Below are 1382 nucleotides of genomic sequence, written 5' to 3' on the forward strand. Positions count from 1 at the left end.
TCCGGCCTCAACATGACCCGGTCCTTTGGCTATTCCTGATATGACAGAATGTTGAATCATACGTCTATGCTTTTCAGCAATGCATCCGTATATTTGTTAGACTGTGGCACTCATAGTTTAATAAATCCCTTTCAAAATGGTCAGAGAAGCAATAGAGTGGGGTTATTAACTCCGTTTTTATGGACACTGTAGCCTACTAACAAATTCAATGACTGTATTAACTATTCATGACAGCCATATTACTATGGTGTCTCATGCATCAGATTAAGACACCTCTCTGCACTTTGAGGAGATGGCCTGCTCTTGAGGCTACTACCTTACTGCCTATGACTCTCATTTCTGCTAATTGTACACTGTGGGGACAAGATTAGTACAGGCTGCTGTGTGCTCGAAATTCTACAAAAGCAGATGCAACCACTCAGGGCCTAATGAACTGGCTCCTTACCTCCAAAAGCTTTCTCTGTTTCAGAGTCTGGATGATTCCCAGTTCTGGTTGTCCTGTGAGCTGGAAAAGCTCTGTGGTGTAACGGTCAGTGCAGCCAGAGCTCAGATGAATCCACACCGGGCTGTGTTCAAACTGGCCAGCCATAAGTGGAAGAGGCACTTCCCGAGACAGGAGGAATACCATTTCCATCCTCTGGAAATCATGAACTTCCCGGACATTTACCTCAATGATGTCTGCTAGAGTATCTGCAGCCTTTGGTTGAAGGGTAAGAGTAAAACCTATAAATGAGTCTTTGTTCTATGTGCTTTTTTAAACTTCAGCTGTAGTGAAGACTATCTGAAGAACCAGTGTGGTTACACAACCAGCCACTTTATCAAATCAAATTTCAATTGTCTTCATTTCACTTATTACTAAATGAAACTATCTTTCTCTCCTTCTTCCTTCCTTCCTTCCTTCCTTCCTTCCTTCCTTCCTTCCTTATTTTATTTTATTTTATTTATTTTATTTTATTTTATTTTATTTTATTTTTCTCTCACAGTAAAATGTAAACTCCTAAGAGCAAAGATTTCTTCCGTCTAGTAGCTGCAATGTTCCAAGAACTGTTTGGTGCTGTAGGATCAGTGGTGAATAAAACCTAGACTTTGCCCTCAAGGATCAAACTTTGACTTGGGAGGCAAGAAAACTATGAATACGATTACAAAATACAGCTAATCTTAAAACATGCTTAGCACTAATGTAATGCCCCTATATATTTTTTCCATTAACTACTATAGAATAATTTCTCTGTTTTTTTTTAATTATTAAACTTAACTCTTCATGTCTATTCTAGTTATCTGATGCTATATTACAAACATTCTAAAACTTGGAATGAAACGTGTTTTGCTCCTGAGTCTATAATTTGGACAAGCTTATGCTCTGCTCCTTTTGGTGTGAGCTG

This window comes from Hipposideros armiger, unplaced genomic scaffold (assembly GCF_001890085.2).
Source record: "Hipposideros armiger isolate ML-2016 unplaced genomic scaffold, ASM189008v1 scaffold_387, whole genome shotgun sequence".
Lineage (NCBI taxonomy): Eukaryota > Metazoa > Chordata > Mammalia > Chiroptera > Hipposideridae > Hipposideros > Hipposideros armiger.